The sequence below is a fragment of the Alosa alosa genome, chromosome 20 (assembly GCF_017589495.1).
Source record: "Alosa alosa isolate M-15738 ecotype Scorff River chromosome 20, AALO_Geno_1.1, whole genome shotgun sequence".
NCBI lineage: Eukaryota > Metazoa > Chordata > Actinopteri > Clupeiformes > Clupeidae > Alosa > Alosa alosa.
The window spans coordinates 362,501-377,500 of record NC_063208.1 but is presented as its reverse complement, the minus strand read 5'-3'; the positions used below and the strand labels follow the sequence as shown (position 1 = coordinate 377,500).

Sequence of the window (15,000 nt, the reverse complement as noted above, 5' to 3'; positions counted from 1 at the left end):
TGCGGGACTTTTATTAGTATGCTCAATACTCAGTAATAATTTACCCGCAATCCCGCGCTGAAATTTAGGCCCTGGTTAAATGCGCATCTTTTTTTCTCTCGCTCCTTCTGAGGTGGCCAGCGAGCATTTGTTCTGTTGCTTGTGCCAAAATATGCAAAATGTCCAAAATGCTTGATTGCATTGCATTCCCCACATTTTTAGCTAAATTGTCATGTACCACATCAGCATTTTTGTTCAATGAATCTTTTGTAAATTGCTTTACAATAGCGTCGGGCCCTTGTCAGCAGCCTTCGGCTTGCCTCTTGCCACTATTCACTCCTTCGTCTTCAACATTCCCTGTAGAATTCTCAATATTTTTGGCCTCAATGTGTCCAGTTACATAGTCTGTCTGTTCTTAGTCTTGGATTTTGTGAAATAAATTTCTAAATATCACCTGCTTGCTGCAGCTTCGGTCTGCACGTCCTTTTAAAACGCATCTTTTTCTCTCTCGAGCATTTAATCTGCTGCCAGTTTCTATCTCCACATCCACATTTTTAGCTAAATTTCCATGTACCACCATCAGCATTTTTGTTCAGTGAATCTTTTGTAAATTGCTTTACAATTACCGTCGGGCCTATAGGCCTATTGCCTGGCTTGCCTCAGCTTCGGTCACATCCTTTTAAAACTGTCTTTTTCTCTATCATGAGTATTTAACTCATTGAATGCCAAGCTGTTTTCGGGAGCTTTGTCCTAGAGTGCCAGCAATCTAGACCATTGTTGATGATTTTTGTACAGCCACAGCATATTCTGTGTCATAGCTATGAACACATACAATAGCTCGATTAAAAGATGAGACTTCAAGCTCTCGGTGGGTGCAAACCGTGTATTTCTACACGCCTCTGTTCCTGAGAAATCCCAAGCTAAACAGTGGCTACAGTGGGCATCGCTTTCAAATGGCCACTTCAGTCGTGCATTACGAGGCGTGAAGCTGCGTGAAGCTTTAGTACCACTTTCAGCCACTGTGCGTCGCTCTGCCACTGTACATCGCTCTGCCTGCCGCCTCTTCTGAAAAAGCTCGATTTAGGCTACTTGGGTATGGCTTAAGGCTTGACTACACAGTGGTAACGAAATCGAAATTTGCTGTCTACATTATTGTCAGTGTTGGGTTAACGCGCCTTCATAAATCAAAACAGTGGTGTGATAATTGAGCCAGTAGAGAAATAACTGTTCAGAATTAATCTGTAGCCTTGGGTAGGCTTCTGCAACGCTTTTTTAACAGGCTACGCTATAGAGGCTTAGACAACTATGACCCACGTTTTGGTTTTCAGAATTAATTTGCCCTACTTCTTGACTGCAATGTAGTCAATTGACTGCTTGACGTGTCATTTTTATTTTTCTGTACAATAAACAAATACATCTGCTTTATGCCGCAGAATTACATTCATATTTGGAACTTACATAGTCCAATGCATCGTTACACTACGTTAGTGTTTCCCAAAACCATAGTAGCAACGAACGTTCGCAACCACTATCGTAAAGTTGTGTAGTTACAACTACACCTCTCGACCTGTGGTAGAATGCTAGTAGAAGCATAGTTCCAGGGATCTTCATGTCAAAGACGTCACTGACGCCAGTTATTTGTTTGCAAATTAATAATTATAAATATATTTATAATTGATATTTACACTTCTAACCACCATACATCCATATTTTAAAATGCCCAAGGCAGAAAATACATAAACATAATTTCACTGCATTTCTTACTTCCTTACTTCTTTGGTAACTATATGCATGTGACAATAAACTTCCTTGTATCCTTGAAATTAAATCAATTTGCAGCCATGTGCACGTAAGTAAAAGTCAAACACCTGCAGATAATAATAAGGTGGTGCGCACTTTTTGACGAGTCAGCTGAGAATATGTAGCCTTTGATTTTCATGGGGGTCCAAGCCAAGAAGGCAGATTCTGATTTTGATAATATGATCTGCACAAAATATAAACTTAGGTAAACAACGATGTCAATATTGTTGTCAAAATCTCAACCCAGATTCGAACTCTTGGACAGGGGACTGGTAACTGCTGTGCAACGGCGGCTGTCATCTGCCGGCCTTAACGCAATGTGCCACAGAAGTATGTGCAGGTGCCCGTTCACGTGCTACTAAACGTCATTAACCAACAGACTACTGAAGTTTGGAAACTATCATGGTCCAAACTTACAGTACTATGTAAGTACGACAGTTTTGGGAAACAGTCGTAACTTACATGTTGGTTAGTTGAACGATGCATCCTATTAGTAAAAAGCTAACCTCCGTAGTTGTATGGGAAACGGACCCCAGACCAGCGTGTAGGCCATTAGCAATCTGTTTATTTTATTTTATGACCTACACAGTAGATCACATGCCACATTCTCACTTTCAATAGACAGGTGCAATAGCCATTGGTGAAGATTGAGTATAAAGCAATTAAGATAGTACCCTATACAAAAAGTACTACATACCATCATAAAAATTCGTTAAAACGAATAGCATTTTGCAACTTGACAAAACACTAGATTAAATATCGTAGGCACAGGAGAAAACTTGTACATCCATTGGCCCGTGGGGAGATCACATGCCTCACCCTTCAGTGCTATGACTCGTTCGGCTGTGAGCTTGTTTCGAAAAAAAAAAAAAACTATTGCAGATATCAATGCGTCTTTGTTCATGGGTTTGGCCTCACAGCAGAGGCTTAGAAAACTATGACCCACGTTTTGGTTTCGTAATTTGCCCTACTTATTGACGGGCACATTTTGGAGAGAATAGAGAATGTACGCACGCAAGAATCTGTAGGCTATTTGTGGCTGGTTACCAGCAAACAATGTTTAATGCATTAACTCAAGACGTCAAATATTTTCTAAACAATACAAACAGAAAGGATGCAGCAGGCAGCAAATGTAGAAGAGTCATTTCCAGTGGAAGAACAAAATGCTGAATGAAGCCCAAAGATATGAAGGCATATCTGGCAAGTTGTTATTTTTTGAAGACGTAAATGGTTGGGCTATAGGCCTAGTTTGCAAGAAGGAGACATAAAGCGTGAGCATGCCACACTATCCACAGCACAGGGGGGTAGGAGGATTACTGTTAGCGCAGGATTTATATAAAATTCTTCAACAGAAGGCCTGCCTCGAATGCAGGCTTGCCCAAAAAAAGGCCTGTGGTTTGCGCAGCCTACAGTAAGTAGGTCTTAGTGAGTTAGGAGTCCTCTAGACTTCTTTTAAACTGTCTCAGAGGTGGAAAGTTGCGTTCGTTGGGGGCAGGGCCGGATTAACAATTCATAGACCCTTGGGAACAAATGTCTGATGGCCCCCCCTGCCCCCCAGCCAACATGAATCGGGCGGTCAGTTAATAGGCCTATCATGAAGATTTGTATTGCCATTTAAGGCACAAGCGCATCTGTGAGGCCAAGCCTCACCAAGTAGCCCGTTTGTTTACAACTAACATTACATTTAATTAAACTGCTTATAGGCTATGCCGAAATAGTTTCAACATTTTGAATATCAGTGTCGGGTTATTTAGGAAATGCCTTATGGCTGAAAGCTGCTTGGGATCCCCCCTGTCAAGCAATAACCATACAACAAGTTAAAAACATGACATGATGCGCGTCACTGACATAATGCGCAAATAATACAGCCTAGATATTCCAATATATTCAAATACATGTGTTTATTTTAGAGGGGATATTCGAACGTCATTTTTGAGCAATTTTGACAGCCCTAGTCCACTGTAGGCTACGCCAATCGTCTATTAACACCTTCCACCTAACCCCGGTGAGTGGGGGTCGCTATAATGCGTGTGAAATAGCACCATTGAGTAGCCTATGCGAAATAGCCTTAAAATCGTTCCGGTGTTGTGTGCCTTCTGGTTTCTCCACCTACTGGTTTCCTTGCACGTGTATGCGCTGCAGCAGTTGTCAGACCTTCACAAACAAGTTGTTTTAGCCGGTTTGAAGTCGCTTTTCATACGCCATGAGTGCTCGGCTACATTACAGCCACTCGGACAAAAGACATGTAAAAAAATATATGGTTTGAAAACCAGCATTAAATTGGATTCGATCCCACAAAAGCAACACACGCGTGACTCTCTCCATCCTGATTCCCTACTCTTTGAGCCAACTAATATGTTACGCAAATCAATTTACTATTGTAGGCTACCATTAATTAATAACGTAGGCAACACCCAGGTAACATGTTGTCCAGGCTATCTGAAACAAGGGGTTGCCTCTCATCTACAACAACTGGTTACCTTGGGCTGCTACAGTCGTCAGTGCACTGTGCACAGTAGGCCTATGCTACTCTTTGTGGTTGATCAACTAAAAATAAAAGATGTATTTGGTGATGACGTTATTGTAGGCCTAGTAGACCTAAATTCTGAGAAATTAAATGGTACGAGAAACGATCTACATAGCGCACCAGACCATGATGTCTTCAAGGGTTGAATGAAGGGTGCTCCATCTCTCGGGCACCCACTGACAACATCGAGCACCCACGGTATCGGCGCCTGTGACAAGCGTATCTCGCGGTTGCATCCATTACAAACAAACATGCAATGTGAACGTCTGGGATTGGGGAGAGCACTAAATGCTCTACTGAATAAGCACGAAGTCAAGCCTTTAAATGAAAATCACTCTTTAATAATAAAAAAAAAAACGCTAATGAAGTAAACTTGTGACCATCAAAAATAGTTTATCACCTGTAACTCCATGAGAACAGGACGTAACAGGAAGGCATTTGGCTGAGCAATGGAGGTTAATATGCTCTATATTTTGTCCAAATGATGTCTGTCTATCATCGTTGCACTCGGAGAAAACCAGAATGTTTAATTTGTCCTGAGTTTCTTCTACAGCTGCAAAAGGGATTCACTCGCCGTTAACCAAATAGTTCTTTATTAGGGCAGGGCAGGCATATTTCTGGCTATTACATTATTTCTAAACCAGTATGCTAAAGTCTGTAGTGAAGTCTGTGTAGGGTTTTCCAGCTCCATTTCTTTTTACGAGACACCCTGCTCACTTGAGACCTCTGCCGGTTGTTGCAGCGTCACTGGAAAAAAACAAATTAAAGTCGCGTGATGCCACGTGATCCCGCGCGCAGACCGCGAGGGAAGCTGGCCAAGTCGAAGCACTGCCCACTGTATTTTTCATCAAAATCGCTGTTTTTTTTTCTAGAAATGGAGATATAACGTCTTTCATGAAATATGAAGTTGCCTGTTACTTACTTGTGTAAACTTTCCGGGAAGTGATCAGCGAGACCTGGCGAGACTGCCACCTAGTGATAGACCCATGAAAATGGCCTGGTTTTGACCTGATGTGCATGCGTCACTGATTCGACCCAAAGCGGCAACCGAGTTATGATAAAATGTCCAGATAAAATGTCCAGATTGTGCGTTTTCATGAGTTTCACGATCGTCATATATTTCATTGCAATTTAAAAAAAAAGCTAAAAACTTAATATTACGTTTTTGCCACTCAATGAGTTAATCTGCTGCCAGCTTGTGACTCCACATCGCCCAAAATGCTTGATTGCATTGCATTCTCCACATTTTTAGCTACATTTTCATGCATCACATCAGCATTTTTGTTCAGTGAATCTTTTGTAAATTGCTTTACAATTACCGTCGGGCCTATAGGCCTATCGCCTGGCTTGCTTCAGTCATATCTAAAACTGCATCTTTTTCTCTCTCGTGAGCATTTAATCTGCTGCCAGCTTGTGACTCCACATCGCCCAAAATGCTTGATTGCATCATATTCTCCACATTTTAGTGTACCACATGGCATTTTCTTTCAGTGAATCTTTTGCTTTGCAATTACCTTCCTGCCCTCCTCTTGGCTGCCTTCACTCCTTCGTCTTCATTAACATTAATCTTTTTGGCCTCAATAATCCAGTTACATAGTCTCTGTTTTTGGTTTTGGCTTTTGTGAAATACTTTTCTAAATAAATGTGACTTATAGTCCAGTGCGACTTATATATGTTTTTTTCCTGTGTGTGTGTGTGTGTGTGTGTGTTACCCTGGAAATCCAGAGTTCTCTCAGTAATGTTTTAAAATGAGAGCTTCGTCAGCTGGCAGTAGGCTACTTTGTCGGTAGTCATGAGAAGTTAGCTTGCTAACAGAACATAAATATGCTGCCCAGAAACCTTGTGAATAGTTCTGATTTTTTTTACTATACTAACGAGGTTGAAATATAGACTTTGCCTACAGCATCTCCTTAACAGTAATGTTAACAAAATGACAGCATTCATATGACAAAGGAAAACGAATTCGGTCACTCAAGACTGTGCCACAGCAACCAGTGTAGGCTACAGTCCTACCCAATAGGCCTACACGAAGCAGATAGCGTTGTCTGACGGTCGAGTGGGTTAATGCACGTATTTCCAGAACAGGTCTGCAACTGTCAGGCAGTTCTGAGTTCTAGGCAGGAGCAGAGCCATATAAAGGCCTAGGCCTATTGGTATCATTTTTTGCAAGGTGTTGCTCCTGGCAATACTTGTTTATAAGATGTTTGGTGATTAGTTGATAGCTGTTTTTAGGACACGTTAAACGTTCTTTATAATGAGCGCATAAAACGACTGTTACGCGCTGTTACAACTGTAGGCTACAATGATTGCAATACAAAAATATGCGTGTGTTAGTTTAGTTAGTTTTGTGATGTTTTGCACTTTTGCCTCATGTGTTTTCAGGTTTGAGGGCTTTTTTGGCAAGATTGACCTTGGTTAGACTCTGCATATGTTATTTCTCCGTAGGCTATGGAAAATAAAGTCAATTTTCGACACACGTCTGTTATCAGTTCAATAACAAGTGTTGCTTGTTAAAACATGTGACTAGTGAAACTCAAATGATTTTAGAAATATTTAGCCAAAGCCAAGCTTAATTTTCTTTATTCTTAGGAAAAGGTGCAGAACATTATTAAACTTTGACTAACGTTTCGATGTTCGTTAGTCAAAAACATTGACACATCGAAACGTTCGAAACGTACTAAAGAATAAAGAAAAAAGAAGACATCTGAGCTGCGCCGGCGTCTCTCCTCTCTAAAACAGGGGTGTCAAACATATGGCCCGCGGGCCATGTACGGCCGCGGGCGATGATTTTGAACGGCCCGCAGGTCAGTCCCTCAACAACGAGAGAAAACTTCCCTTGTGTGTGTGTAATGTGTATCACACCAAATTGGCTCACCATACCTTCCCAACTATGCACAGTATCCCATTAGATGCATGCCATCAGGGTATTTACAATTTTCTATCGCGTAAAGTTAGTGAACGTTATCAAAATTAACGCGAACACATTTTGTTTGAGCATGGCCATGTCGACATTAAACTCAACATTTCGAGAATAAAGTTGAAATATCATGTCGACTTTAATCTCGACGTGTCGACATTAAACTCAACATTTTGAGAATAAAGTTAGTTTGGAGAGAGAACGACCGCTCGGGACGATTGAAAGGGAGGACGAATGAAACAATGCAACAAGTGCAACAATGATTCAGAGTGTTCGAGTGCAACAATGATTAGACATAGGCCTATATCATGTGGACAAAACATAGAACATATTAACCTACGTTGCTCAGCCAAATACTTTGCTGTTAGGTCCTTATCACGGAGTTACAGGCGATAAATGCGATGGTCAAAAGTAGCCTAAACGTCATAGCGGTTTATTTATTTATTGTAGGCCTATTATTAAAGTGTTGTTCTAAACATTTAGTTGTTGCATCTAAATGTTCAACTTCATGCTTATGCACTAGAGGCATACTAGGCGCTCTCCCCAATCCTAGACTTTCACGTTGCTTGTTTGTAATGGATGCAAAACAGCCCATTGCTGAATGTCTATGGAGGGACGAATGAAGCTGTCCTCACGACCACCCCATGTAGGCTAGTAGCCTACTTGCACACATATGCACACAAAGTGCATAAATAAAGTGCATGGACACATATTCTCTCACGGGATTAAAATAGTATATATGCTTAGGCTATACCTGTGTTTCTAGCCTCCTATAGGCTACGGATTGCAGGTGAGACATGGAAAAGCAGTTTTAGAAAAATGAGTTTTGCCATGTTATCCTATGGAGAGTGACGCCCGTGGGACATGAAGGGCAGTTATTTGGTGCAGTAGCCTTAACCACGTAAAATAGAGTGAAATAACATTTTGTATAGAAACATTATATCATTGGATACATATATTTTTCTAGCTATTTAGCCTAAACGGCATAGTATTTCCATAAACCCGAGACAGCACTTCACGATGACGGCAATGATAGTTAACAGACAAGACGCAAACTATCTAAATATCTGCAATCTATCTGAAATAACACCTATTTGAAGCCCATTTTTCATGTAATATATTGTGTATTAGTGTGGGCTACATAGCTTAAACTGTGTAGGCTATGTTTAAACAGTATGGCCTATTGCGAGTTTAATGTCAGCATGTCGACTTTAAAGTCGACACGTCGAGATTAAAGTAGATATGATATTTCAACTTTATTCTCGAAATGTCGAGTTTAATGTCGACATGTCGACTTTAAAGTCAACATGTCGAGTTTAATCTCGCCATGGCAAAAATATTTTTTCTCTTCATGTGTGGCCCTAATACTCCGTCGTAGAATACGCACGCAGGCACAACTAGGCTACTTGTTGTTTTCTTTTACTCGGCTATCTATATATGGTTATCAGCACACAATGTTGGGCTAATTCACTAGTTATGGATATCACAAGTTTAAACAACGAAAACAAAAAGGATGGAGGCAGCAAATCTAGAGGAGTTATTCCAGATGGGCAAGAACAAGGTAGGCAATTGGTGTGCTTGTCAGAACGTTAGATTACAGCTGTTTAAAGCCAGACGTCACGGTACGCTAGAACAAAACTAAAGGTAACTTTAGCTATAGGGCTGTATCAATTTGTCCAAATGAATAGGTCATCGTAGACGTTGTTGTTGTATTATTGCATGTGGATATTGTTATGCTATGTAGGCTACTTTTTTTTGCAATGCACGGACCTAAAACTGGGAAACGGACAAATATTGTACACGCGTAAATTTGTTTTTGCGGGGGTGGGGGTGGGTGGGTGTACGTACCATAGCGCTGTCTCTCTCTCTCTCTCTCTCTCTCTCTCTCTCACACACACACACACACACACACACACAGTACCTTTCTTAGCCACAGTTAATTTTAGTGGTGATATGTGTTATGGACATTGTTATGCACATTATTGACTGCAGTTTATTCTCATCAATGTCCAAATGAAAGCTCAGAGACTGTAGTTTCGGAATGTGGTGTAATATTTCACGGCAAAAGATGTGTGGGCAATAGGCATCAAATCAAGTGCACAAATGGTAAAATATGAAATATAGCTCATGTAAAGGAAATCTATAAAATATGGCCATTTTCCACGACGAAATTTGGCATGCAGGGGGTCATATGAAAGCTTAAAGACTGTAGTTTCGGGATGTGGTGTAATATTTCACGGCAAATGATGTGTGAGCAATAGGTATTAAATCTTGTGCATTAATTGTGGAATATGAAATATAGCTCATGTAACTTAAATGTAAGAAAAATGGCCATTTTCCACGACGAAATTTGGCATGCAGGGTGTCATATGAAAGCTCAGAGACTGTAGTATCAGGATGTGGTGTAATATTTCACGGCAAATGATGTTTGGGCAATAAGCATCAAATCTAGTGCATAAATTGTGGAATATGAAATATAGCTCATGTAATTTAAATGTAAGAAAAATGGCCATTTTCCACGATGGAATTTGGCATGCAAGGTGTCATATGAAAGCACAGAGACTGTAGTTTCGGGATGTGGTGTAATATTTCACTGCAAATGATGTATGGGCCATAGGTATCAAATCTAGTGCATATACTGTGGAATATGAAATATAGTTCATGTAATTTAAATGTAAGAAAAATGGCCATTTTCCACGACGAAATTCGGCATGCAGGGTGTCATATGAAAGGTCAGAGACTGCAGTATCGGGATGTGGTGTAATATTTCACGGCAAATGTTGTGTGGGCAATAGGTATCAAGTCTAGTGCATACATTGTGGAATATGAAAAACAGCTCATGTAATTTCAATTGTAATAAAAGGGTGAATTTCCACGACGAAATTGGCCATGCATGGTGTCAAATGAAAGCTCAGAGACGGCAAATGATGTGTGGGCAAAAGGCATCAAATCAAGTGCACAAATGGTAAAATATGAAATATAGCTCATGTAAAGTAAATCTATAAAATATGGCCATTTTCCACGACGAAATTTGGCATGCTGGGTGTCATATGAACGCTGTGAGACGGTAGTATCGGGATGTGGTGTAATATTTCACGGCAAATGTTGTGTGGGCAATAGGTATCAAGTCTAGTGCATACATTGTGGAATATGAAAAACAGCTCATGGAATTGCTCATTGTAATAAAAGGGTGAATTTTTACGACGAAATTGGCCATGCATGGTGTCAAATGAAAGCTCAGAGACTGTAGTATCGGGATGTGTAATATCTCACGGCAAATCATGTGTGAGCAATGGGTATCAAGTCTAGTGCATACATTGTAAAATATGAAATATAGCTCATGTAAAGAAGAAACAAAACAAGTGCAATATGAACCGATTTATTTGACAGAAAGCATGTTGTATCATTTACTTAAAGATTGGTCGACAATGGAGACACACGACATTCAAACTGTTGATAAGATGTGCACTATGGAAACTGGTCTGTAGGCTAACATTGGACAAATAAATGACACTGACTCACCATATCTTGATTTGCCGCAAACTCAGCAATGAAATCATAGGCCAGTTTGCAGGTAGCATAACGTCTTTTTCATAGAAGGGAGAGCCCAGTCTCTCCTGTGACATTGAGGTTAGCAAATAGTTTTGAATAGCCTGTTCAACTTCGAAAAGCTTCGTTCACCCGATGCCAGTCACTGATCGCAATTTCAAATTTCGGGAAGCTTCGTTCAATCTTTTTAAGTTTTAAGTGCAGTAGGCCCCTATCTGCCCCCTTTGGAATTATATCTCGAGCCTATTATAAGGTCCAGTGCGTAATATCCTGGGATTCGGATGTGCTCAAAAAGAAAATAAAAAAACACTTTTTTTATAGATGGTTATGAGGAGCAATATGAGTCGTGTCATTCAGACTCAACCCTCTTGTTGCTTTGATATCTTTTTCGTTGTCGTTTGAACGTCGGCAAGCAGGCATGTTGCGGTTGCAATTTAAGTGAAATTTCTACAGTAGGCCTACAACATGCAACATGCTTGTTAGGCTGGGCTACTGTCTTGTACAGGTAAATGTTCAACAATTGCTGGTGTACAGGCTATAATCAATTAGCTAAATCATTTGTCTAGCTGTTTAAAAAAAATCGTGCTACATTCAAACGCAAAAGGTGCTTTGATATCTTTTTCGTTTGAACGTCGGCAAGCAGGCATGCTGCGGTTGCAATGAATGAGGATAATTGGTTTTATCTGCGGATTTATTTTTTGCATTATTTTGAATATGACTCCAGTCTCAACAGCACGTCTACTTTTTCCACACGCATCTAAGTTCTAACACACATATCCCCTCTCGCTTTCTCTCTCTCCATCCCTGCTCACGATGCTTTCTTAAAGGAGCTGCACCATCTTACAACAATTGCATCTACATTTTCATATTAGAATGTTTTGTCAAGTGTAAGCTTAAACTACCGTGATCAATTTAAGTTCCGTGCCCCGCTGAAAGTCTCATGCTTTTATCGTTACACTATCAAATCTATAAGTAACCGTGACAAATAGGGTATAAGATATATGAACTCATGCTATTGTATTATCACATATGTTTGGTAATGGCTCAGCTTTCTCTGATTGTTCTACTGACTTGGAAACTGCATCATGGAAGCAGTAAGTCAAGTCGCATCAAAAATAGTAGTGGCAGAACTCTTAAGTGACACCTTGTGGTTGTTTGTGTCAACTGCAGTTTGTGCCATTTCTGCTGAGAAAATGGGGTGCGTGATTCCTGAAGGAACCTGTCCAAACTTAACTGGGACTCACTGTAGGCTATGCGTGTAGCTTTCAAACGGTAGAGCCTGTACATTTAAAAACATAGCCAGAGGACGTATTGCTTTAATATAGGCTTACATTTTAAGGCTTTTTCTCAAATTCAGATTGCGTTAGGGGGACGGGATTATTAGCCAATTTTAATCGGACAATTTGACCGGAGAGATTTAATTTTGTCGGACATTTCATTTTTTTTCCGGCCAATGTCCGGTAATTACCGGACAACGGAAGCCCTGGTGTGTGTGTGTGTGTATGTATGTGTGTGTGTATGTATGTGTGTGTGTGTATGTGTGTGTGTGTGTATGTGTGTGTGTGTGTGTATATGTGTATGTGTGAACATGTGTGTATGTGTGTGTGTTTGTGCTTGCCTGCAGTGGACCTCTCCAATATGGGATATATTGTCTGCTTAACCACGCTCATGACGACCAGAAGCCATTTAAAGGTAGAGTTGCGACAATGGGTGTTTAAAATTCGTTAAGGTCACGTGGTTCATGTAAACTTCAAAAAGTTCCCGGAAGTGGTTGACAATGGATTAGAATGCTTTAAATAGGCTGCTGTTCAATGATAGACAGAGCCACAATTTGGGTAATTGACAGTCAATAAATGTATTGATATACAATATTTATAACACAGTGTAATTATTGTGTAAACTATGTAGTTATCCTACCATTACAACAATATTAAATTAAATTCCAGACCGTAGCCTGCTAAATATTGGAAGGTGACCTTTTTTTCCGCCCTTTTACGTATGTGTCACTTAATATTAATTTCTGTACAAAATCAAGACGGGAGATTCTTTAGAAAACGCAATTGCACTCACCCCATAAGTGTATCTAAATTATCGCTATATAAAATAAATGACCTCGTACAATGACTCGAAAAGCTGTAAACAGTGTTTTTGAGACTGCGTGTAGCCTACAAAAGCGCATGGAGCTCCTGTGGAATTTGATTTTGCAACAAGAAACTGTAACACAGCTAGTCTAACATTAACTTGTTTGATTTTTCTACCCCGCGTTTCCTCTGGTAGTCACTGATTTGAGCTAATGAGCGATTTACCTGTAGCCAAGCCTAGCCTATCGTCGCGGGAGAATAAAAAAAAGTTTAAACGTTTTTTAACTCATTGAGTGCCAAAAACGTAATATTACGTTTTTCCTTCCCATGCGTTGAGTGCCAAAAACGTAATATGACGTTTTTTGCTTATTTTTTTAAATTACGGAACTAGACACTCTAACACACCGTATATGACGATCGAAAACTCATGAAAACGCACAATCTAGACATTTTATCTGGACATTTTATCATAACTCGGTTGCCGCTTTGGGTCGAATCAGTGATGCATGCACGTCATCTCAAAACCAGGCCATTTTCGTGGGTCTATCACTAGGTGGCAGTCTCGCCAGGTCTCGCTGATCTCTTCCAGGAAAGTTTACAGGCAACACTTAATATTTCATGAAAGACGTTATATCTCCATTTCTAGAAAAAAAAAAAGCGATTTTGATGAAAACTAGCCACTGTTTAGCTTGGGATTTCTCAGGAACAGAGGCGTGTAGAAATACACAGTTTGCACCCACTGAGAGCTTAAAGTCTCACCTTTTAAACGAGCCATTGTATGTGTTCATAGCTATAACACAGAATATGCTGTGGCTGTACAAAAATCATCAACAATGGTCTAGATTGCTGGCAAAGCTTCCGAAAACAGCTTGGCATTCAATGAGTTAACATCTCCAGTGTAATGGTGGGCATGCTAAGTTAACCGTAGCATTACCTATTCAGTAACCCCATGGTAAAATATAAAACGTGACATGTAAGTCCTTCGATAAATAACCACCTAAATAGCTCTCCACACACACACAAACACACACACACACACAGAACTCTCCACACACACATAAACACACAAACACATAGACACACACACACACCACACAAGGTCCTTTAGAAGAGGGAGCTCTCCTTGAGCAGAGAGCTGCAGCCTGGTGAAGAGTACTCCTCAGGCTCCAAATAGCCCAATAACAGAGCTCTCCACACACACACACACACACACACAGAGCTCTCCACACACACACACAGCTCTCCACACACACACACACACACAAACACATAGACACACACACACACACAGAACTCTCCACACACACACAGACACACACAGAGAGCTCTCCACACACACACACACACAGCCTGCAGCTTGGTGAAGAGTACTCCTCAGGCTCCAAATAGCCCAATAACAGAGCTCTCCACACACACACACACACACACACAGAACTCTCCACACACACACACAAACACATAGACACACACACAATGGGCTCTGGTCCAGTGTCCTTGGAGACGCTGAGGAGATGGCATGGGGGCACTCATCGCCGTTGGAACACTCATCAACATTAACCTGAGCAGTGGACACAAACAAGCTGCTGCCACTTTCCCTCATCAAGCTCCTGTGTGTGTGTGTGTTTTAGTGTGAGTGTGTGTGTTTGTTTGAGTTTGTGTGTGTGCGTGCTAGAGTATGTGTGTACAACTGTCCACCATCAGGCCCTGATGGAGCTCCTGAACTTAACGTGTTTTTCACAGGCTAGGCCAGTCTGTGTGTGTGAGTGTGTGTGTGTGATGTGAGGGCTGTGTGTGATTGCATCCTCTACATTCTCCTTCATACGTCAGTCTGTCTATTTAGATTTGGGAATACACATATACAGTCACTTATGACCTGACAGCTGATTGGAAATTGTGTGTGTGTGTTTGTGTGTTCATGTGTATACACACACACACACACACGCAGACACGTATACGCACACACACACACACACACACAGGTCACACAAAGTAGCCGGTGCAAACAACAAACACTTTAATATACTCTGCCTTTGTTCCTGTCTTTCCTCTCTTTGTGTGTGTGTGTGTGTGTGTATGTATGTCTGTGTATGTCTGTGTCTGTGTCTGTGTGTGTGTGTGTGTGTGTGTTTGTGTAAGTGTGTGTCTGT

At 40.8% G+C, this 15,000-nt stretch overlaps 1 protein-coding gene across 2 annotated transcripts in view; it reads left to right on the top strand.

Moving 5' to 3' along the window:
• The window catches only part of LOC125284791 (retinoic acid receptor alpha-A-like), a 197,434-nt gene that overhangs the window by 104,285 nt on the left and 78,149 nt on the right, over positions 1-15,000 (top strand). The gene's annotated exons all lie outside the window — the stretch shown is intronic.